The sequence below is a fragment of the Puma concolor genome, chromosome B1, assembly GCF_028749965.1.
Source record: "Puma concolor isolate L17-30 chromosome B1, mPumCon1.1.hap2, whole genome shotgun sequence".
Classification (NCBI taxonomy): Eukaryota; Metazoa; Chordata; class Mammalia; order Carnivora; family Felidae; genus Puma; species Puma concolor.
The window spans coordinates 199708330-199715762 of NC_141670.1; the positions used below are offsets into that span (position 1 = coordinate 199708330).

The following is a 7433-nucleotide window of genomic DNA, read 5'->3' on the forward strand; positions in this document are numbered from 1 at the left end:
TACAGCTTCCTTCCTTGTAACTTCTTGGAGTGGTTTTCATACTGTCTGTTCTTTCCTTCCTTCCCAGTGATCTCTCTCCCTCTCCCTCTTCCTCCCTCCCTCTGTCTGTCCCTCTCCCTGCCTCCTTCCCTCTCTCTCTCTCTCTCTCTCTCTCTCTCTCTCTGTCTCTGTCCCTCTTCCCCTCTCTCTCTCACCAAAACAATACCATTTTTCCACTGTTCAATCCCTGCAGAGAGCACCGATTTTATTTATCTTTAAAACAATAACAACAGTGAAATTACCCAGAACCATAAAAGCCGTTAAGAACTGAAATCTTGAAGTGTGGAGGCTCCGTGAAATTATCCTGATTTGATGGATTCCGGACTTGGGCACTGCCTTCCTCCGTCATGGGAATCAAATGTTATCTTTTCGTTTTGAAAGAAGGGATTATATTGGTGTTTGGTGACGTCTATGGGTTGTTTCCTTTCTGTGAAGACAGAACGTTCATTTTTGCAGTCACAGAGAAAATTAAGGAATGTGTACTCAACGTTGCAGCTCAGGGTATGTATTAATATTCCTAGTTTCTTTTCTGCCCTGACTGCCCAGTGGAGCAGAAAATAAACAAATCTTGTTGGTTGGTATACTGCAAGATGATAATATTGACCAAACAAACAAAATGGAATGACCCGTCCAACTTTCCACGTGACCCAGCGAGTGGAGTTGACCCACATGTCTTACTTTTTTTTTTTTTTTTTTTTCCCAAATCACCCATTTTGGAATTCACCTGGGTTTGACTCTCCTCTCTTACACCTGCTGAATCTATAAACGTAAGCGTGTTGCCTTATACCTCTGAGCCTCACTTCCTGAACATGTAAAATGGAGCTAATCCCAGTACTCCCTAGGGCACCAGACCGAACAAGACACTGTATACTTTAGTGTGATACCTTGCGATACAAGCCTTATATGATCCCTTACGAGCCCCCGATACATGTCACTGCTTTTAATTTCACAGAGCTACTGCTAAAGTTTACCGTATGGGGGGCAGATTTGCAGCTCCTGAGCCACAGCATGGGTCCCTGACCTCGGACAAATACAAAGAGCTCATCAAGATCGTGTAAATGGTAGGCGTCGGGCATAAAGTGCTGGCTCGCAATCAGGGCTAATTTTGCCTCCAGGGGACCTTTGGCAATGTGTGGCGATTGGGGGCTGTCACCACGGGGGAATTACACAATTGGCATCCAGTGGGCAGGAGGTAGGGATGCCGCTGAACATCGTACAATGCACAGAACAGCCCCTACCGGAGAGGGTTCTGTGGACTAAAATGTTAACAGTGCCAAGATTGAGCAACCCTGGGTTAAATCTTTGTATTCTGACACCAAATCAAGAGTTATTTTCAATTCACCTTACGTGTCCCAGAGTACCTCAAAGCACCTTGTAAAACGAAAGCACTATTTTTGTTATTTGAAAGGCAGTGTAATATAATAGAAAACTTTAAGGCTTGACATATCTGGGTCTATTCTCAGCTCCCTACCACTTATTAACATTTAATCGGAGTGACCTCAGGCAAAAATTAACTCCTCTGAGCCCTGGTGTCTCTGTTTGTGAAATGTAACAGGATGTTCAAAAATGGGAAATAATATAAGTCCACGGCTGAGAGTGGTACCAGTCCACAGAAGGGGTGCCTTCGTGGCAACCATGACAAAATTATCGTTATCGTTGACCTACCATTTATGGACGAGAGTACAGATACGTGGGATAAGTTTCATTTTTGTCAGCAAATATTTGAGCACCTACTATGTGATAAGCACCAGAGGTGCAAAAATGAACCAAATGGGAAGTTTCCTGCCATGGTGGCATTTACATTACAGATGAGGGGAAATGGAGGAGACGGAAGGATAACGGAAGAAATCTAAGATAATTCTAGATGGTGGTCAGGGAGGTTTTCTGGGAGGAGGAGAGATCAGAAGGGTGAGGAGGCACAAGACTGAAGGGGAAGGAAGGGCACCCTACAGGGCAGGAATAACAAATGCAAATGCATCAGCCAAGTGGCCTTTGGGGTAAGAAAGTAAGGATGTGGGGGCATGAAGGAGCCAGAGGAAGACAGTAGAACGGGGGTCTCTTCACCCTGTAGAGGACCATGGGGAGGAGTGTAAGAGCGATAATGAATTATCGCTTAGCCCCCAGTAATGTCCCCTTTTAGGTTTCTACCTCCAAGAATGAACTGTGAGGTGTTATCACCCCAGAATCCTGCCTTGAACAGAAACCATCAACTGACTTGAGTTCTAATGCCAACTCTCTAGTGTGGGGCTGTGTTACAAAGAAACATAAAGTTCTGAGTTCCTGTAGGTCTGGTGGAGAGTGAGAGCCAAGAGGGATCTGCTTTCCATGCGACGGAGGTAAAAAGAAGTCAGGACGCGATACAGTGAAGGTTGAAATGTGCCTCTCCTGACCCCAGCAAAGTTTGGGGAACTGATCACTGGCAGAAGTAGACTGAGAAACTAAGCTGGTGTGGTCCTCGTTTGTTCTCAGCTTGGGGTTTGGCCAAGGCAAAAGCGGGGGCCTGAAACACATTCAGAAAGATTTGGGGGAAGCCGATGGCATGGTTCTCCAGCCACCAGGAGAAACGCTCCACATGGCCACACTCCGCACGGGCAGGGGTGGAGGGAGAAGCCTAGACAGTTGGCCCCAAGGAGCCAGTGACAGTGTCCAGAAGTTCCCCATTGACATGAGAAAGGGATGGAACATCGCCGAGAGCCCGGATGGTGCCCCAGGTGCTGGGGGTCATTCCCTGAAAGAGTCTGCAGTGTGAGAGGATGCTTGTCCCACAGTGGAAAAGCCAGGGTCTGGAACTCCAGTCGTGAGGTTCACATTGCTGACCCCCGGGCAGTCCTCAGATCCATCCAGTGCTTGGATCTATGAGCCCCTCCTCCTGTGCCCTGACACCATCTTGGTGAAAAATAGGGGTCTGGGGACAATAATCGGAAAGACTGTTTCACACTGAAAACATGACACTAAGGAAATGTGTTCTTCCAAAAAGATCACTTCAACTATTGGATAGGACTTTGTTTTCCAGATTGGACTAAATTTAGACTCTCCTCCACGACCCAGTGGACTAGAAAGACTAAATAAGAAATAGAAATAGCAAAGTAATTTTTTTTGCATATTTTAGTATACTATGAATATGTGTGACCCCACAGCAGATAAAAATAAGTAGTTGAGCTGATATCAAACTAGAAGGTTCCCAAATTTGAGTTGAGCACAAAAACAAATTGTCTGTTTTTCTAAACAAAAGGAGAAAATCAAGTCAACATCAGATACAAAAAGAGACTATCCTTTCGCAAGAGGACCACCTTCTCGATGTACCTTGGGGAGGTTTAATCTTGCCCTTTGCGCCCGTCTATTCCTTTTCTTTGTCTTTGCGGCTGATGCCCCCGGTGGTAGGTTTACTTCTGAAGGGGTTTCAGTGTATGTGGAAAATCAAATATATTACTTGCATTTTCTTTAATGTTCAAAGGTAATTACACTTATAAATATATTAAGTGAAATTTCTCTAAACATTTAAACTTACCCAACTAATAGGTCAAAATGTAAACTGTACTAATCCTCTTACACACTTATTTTTTTTAATTTTTTATTAAAAATTTTTTTTAACATTTATTTCTGAGAGAGAGAGAGAGAGAGAGAGACAGAAAGACAGAGAGAGCATGAGCAGGGGAAGGGCCGAGAGAGAGGGAGACAAAGAATCTGAAGCAGGCTCCAGGTTCTGAGCTGTCAGCACAGAGCCCGACGCGGGGCTTGAACCCACGAACCGCGAAATCATGACCCGAGCCGAAGTCTGACACAACCGACTGAGCCACCCAGGCGCCCCTGCTCTTACACATTTAAAAGTTAACTACAAACCTTAGTCAAATTCCTGTCTCAATAAAAGTCTAAGCCTAATGTGTCACGCTCCCTTAAGTGCTTCAAATACCATAAAATAGGCATGGTATTCACAAAAATTATCACAACCACTGTAAAATGTATTCATATTTATATTCTTCCTTTGAGGAAATTAGTGATTCTATAGATTTGGCTAATTCCTCCCTTATTTATGTACTTTAATATATATCTAATGCATCTTTCCAAGCTAACAGTTGCCTACCACACAAAAAGATTACACCAGACCTGCTGAGACTGCTGAGTTATCCCTGAATTGATGATTGATCAGGGATACAGTTCAGACTTGCAAAGGGACTCCAACCCAAGCAGCTGTTTCTTTGCCTAGGTTCCTTCCAGAATCGTGATTGACTTCTTGTGTCAATAAGAATGTCTCCAGATGTGTCCTTTCCTCCAACTTGATGTGTCTGTAGTCTTCCTTCATGACATCTGACATACGGGATATGTTAGAGGCTGAATTGGATCCTTCTCCAAATTCATAAGTGCAAATTCTAACCCCCAACTACCTCACCACATAACTGTATTTGGCGATAGGATCTTTAAAGAGACAATGAAGTTAAAGCGAGGTCATTAAGGTGGACCCTAATCCAAATGACTGGTGTTCTTATAAAAGGAGGAAACTGATCTCGATGGGGCTCAGGGCAGGCTGCCCCAAAATATCTCAGAGTGGCATATTGACTATTTTGAATCAAAGTCACTTGAGAAATAACCAGTGCAAGAAGGACACTATCGCTCTCCACTCTGTCCTCATAAAAACAAGAAATAAATCTGCCATGTAAAAGGTACCTTCCCTGCACCAGGAGGTAGAGAGACATCCTTATCACTGCAAACAGGGAATTCAGGACCCAGATGCTGTGTAAATAAACTCAGCTTAGTCTCTTCACTAATGAGTACTAATTAGTACGCAAGCCCAAGTGTCTTTGTCTTATCAGTTCTACAAATTTATTGTTTCTTTGTCTAAAAGATAGAAAAACTGCCTGCTTTGGTCACTTCCTTGTCTTGTATTTCTATGACCTCCGGTAAGTACGAATTAAATTTGTTTTTAATCCTGTTAATCTGTCTCATCAGTTTAATTATTACACCAGCCTAAAAAAGAACCAAAAAGGTGAGGGAAAATTTTCCTCTCCCTGTTGGTCTCCGAGGAGTCTTGGTTCTCTTTAGCTCACGAACTACCTAGGACTGGGGCACCTGGGTGGCTCAGTCGGTTGAGCAATCAACTTCATCTCAGGTCATGATCTCGCGGTTTAGGAGTTCGGGGCCCGCATCAGGCTCGCTGCTGGCAGCCTATCAGTGTGTAGCCCACTTCAGATCCTCTGTCCCCTTCTCTCTGCCCCTCCACTTCTCGTGCTATCTCAAAAAGAAATAAACATTTAGGAAAAAAAAAAAGAAGAAGAAGACGAGGAAGAAGAAGGAGAAGAAGAACTACCTAGGACTGCAGAATGAGATGTAGCTTCTCAGTGTCCTTGCTAGTTCTTTCCACATGAGTTCCCGGGCACAGGAAGCCACCACTGCTGGACCACTCTGGGGACAGAAGGGAAATAAACGATTTCTAGTCTGGGTCACAAAGTTCGCAATTATACTTCTAATTTAGCTTTAGGATTAATAAGATCATTTATTTCTAGTTCAATATGCCTAACTTAGATTTTAACCCGCCACCCCAACTGAAATTGTGTCTCTTTTTATTTTTATTTTCTTGTTATGTTTCAGGGACCACCATTTGTAATCACTCCATTGACTTTAAAGAATTCAAAGCACCTAGTGAATTTCCTCTATCCATCCTTTCTGAACTGTCAGTAGAGATACAAAGTAATTCAGCCTTTTATACAGATGTTATGAACACCATTGACACAGTATTCTGTATTGGGTCTCATACAGTGGTATTTCACCCAAGTCTATGGCTTAATTTTCTTTTTTTTTTTTATTAAAAAATGTTTAATGTTTATTCATTTTTGATGGGGGGAGGGGCAAAGAGAGAAGGAGACACAGAGCAGGCTCCAGGCTCTGAGTGGTCAGCACAGAGCCCGACGTGGGGCTCAAACCCACAAGCCATGAGATCATGACCTGAGCCGAAGTCAGGTGCTTAACCGACTGAGCCATCCAGGTGCCCCTGGCCTAATTTTCTAAGGATGCAATTTACAGGCTGAATGAACTTTATCCACTCTCTTCCCTCTCTGAACCTCACTTAACTCATCTATAATGTATTTTTTTAACGAGAAAAAAAAAAAAAAGAAAGAAAGAAAGAAAAGAGAAGAAAAGGCCAGATATCAAGTTCTGTGATTTGGGCATGAATTAAGTCTGGAATCAAATCTGCTTCATTAACTAAAGATCTTGACAGAGTGAACGTGGAGCTGAGACACCTCCAGTCCTCTAAAACCAAACACGAATGTCACTCAGCCATTCTTTCCCCATCTGAACCTGAAGATTAAAAGGCTTAAACCGTGTGAAGGCGCTTTATAAACTTAAACCATGTGTAAATTGTCTGCATTTTTATTACGAATTACCAATCATTGAGTTATTTCAGGCATTAAGGTGTTAAGGTGCTCACCTAAGTATCAGCAGCAGGGTCCTCACAAAGTCTGCCTATCCTGGATTTCCAATTCAGCGCTCTATCCGCCACCCGATTATGCGGCATTTCAAATAGGAAAATGAATTCCATGGATGAACAGCAATCATTCACCCATGGGCCAGGCTCTCATCTCTCCCTGCACACCTGTCAGCAAGACACCCAACCAGAAAGGCCCCACTCACCTGAGATAAAGGCCAGTCCACTAAGGACTGTGACGGCAGGTGCTCTGCCTTTAAGTCGTGCAGCACAGAGCTGCATTAAGGTTGGAAGGCACGCAGACCTTCCTGGCCTATATTATTCATGCCAGTTCCCAGGGATGACACTCCAGACTCTGCATCAGAGGCACACCTTTGTTTCCATTCCAGTGTCGCCAAAGAAAGAAAGCTCGTGATACGGCGGTTTAATTAGGGCATGCAAATCACTATGCTCCTGTGTCCTCCGGTGCGTTCCAGGTCTTGCCTTATTTACAAGAGGAAAACACAGCTCGGCAAAGGGGGAGCATGAAAACAAACAAAGCAAGCAGCCTGCATTCCACGGCGGTGTGGTGGAGGGCGGTGAGGGACGAAGGGCCCCCGGCCTTGCTGCGACAGGTGCCCTCACGTGACATCATTCAACCTGCTTGGCTTGTGAGATGTCCCCTCGGCCTGGCTGAAAAGCAAAGAGCATGCACTGTGAACAATGCATGCCTTTAAATCTATTTTTAACGAGCACACGTTAAAGTATACTCTTCCACGTAGAGTTTCATGAGCCCTGACATAGGCCAGTATAGACACCACCGCCATCAGGATACACAACAGTTCCGTTAACGCACAGCGTCCGCTTTGTATGCAAACCCTTTGTATCCCAATACTCCGCCTACCCTGTAACCCTGATGACCACCATCCATTCTTTCTCCCTATAGCTTCACCTTTTACTCAATGTCATATAAATGGAAATCTGGCTTTGTCCATTT

The 7433-nt window shown here is 44.1% G+C and overlaps 1 long non-coding RNA gene across 1 annotated transcript; it reads right to left on the reverse strand.

Annotated features, from left to right (window-relative positions):
* Nucleotides 1-227: 227 nt before the first annotated feature.
* Nucleotides 228-6789, reverse strand: LOC147582111 (uncharacterized). Its single transcript, XR_015249849.1, has 3 exons — nt 6461-6789; nt 5342-5436; nt 228-466 (listed from the first exon to the last, which is right to left on the reverse strand). It is a non-coding gene; the product is annotated as an uncharacterized LOC147582111 (long non-coding RNA).
* Nucleotides 6790-7433: the final 644 nt, after the last annotated feature.